Genomic DNA, 731 nt, shown 5'->3' with positions numbered 1-731 from the left:
CAGGATTGAGGACAAGGAAGAGATCGTCCACATACTTTTTAATGAAAATTATGTCTTGTGAGAATAGAGGTATTATAGAATCAAGAAGGTCATTAAGAACAATATTAGAGATATCTGGAGACCAAACGTCTCATCTCGGAGTCCATTTACATAAATTTAACGGAGAATTCCGTCAATCATAAAGTTGATAAAGACTGCATCTCCCTTATATATCGACACATTTTGAACATAATAAAACCCTTATAATACTTCTTTTCACTTTTTTCTGCATTTCAGAAGCCCACTTTCTTGTCATATCTTTTATTCTTGTTATTCTCACCTTTTATTTAATTATTTTTATATTTACTATCCTTTCTGTTTCATTTATATTCATGTATCTTATCTTTTAATTTATATTCATGTGTTACCTTCTTAAGTGTACTTATATTAATTACTTTATTATTAATTTTCTATTATAATTTACACTTCTCTGTATCCCCACTCATTGTATCCCATTATTTTATACTTTAATTTTCTATTACTTTTATACTTTATTTTTTTGTAAATATCTCTTCTCCCCCTCTATTATGTATATTACCATTTATTGTTTACCTAATTTAAATTTATTTTCGTTATTGTGGCACGCTAACTGCCATCCCCTCAATACCACCAGACCAACATACAACGTATTAAACAGATCCTATTCAACAACAATTTCCCTCCGAAAATTACTAACAAACTACTCGATTCTT

The 731-nt window shown here is 28.9% G+C and overlaps 1 protein-coding gene across 1 annotated transcript in view; it reads left to right on the top strand.

Annotated features, from left to right (window-relative positions):
• Cont (Contactin) overlaps nucleotides 1–731 on the top strand; it is a 112112-nt gene that overhangs the window by 88704 nt on the left and 22677 nt on the right. The window lies entirely within an intron of this gene.

Source organism: Halyomorpha halys, unplaced genomic scaffold, assembly GCF_000696795.3.
Source record: "Halyomorpha halys isolate HHAL.00 unplaced genomic scaffold, Hhal_1.1 Scaffold688.1, whole genome shotgun sequence".
In the NCBI taxonomy this organism is placed as follows: domain Eukaryota; kingdom Metazoa; phylum Arthropoda; class Insecta; order Hemiptera; family Pentatomidae; genus Halyomorpha; species Halyomorpha halys.
The sequence above is the reverse complement of the archived record's forward strand: the minus strand, read 5'-3'. Positions and strand labels throughout refer to the sequence as shown.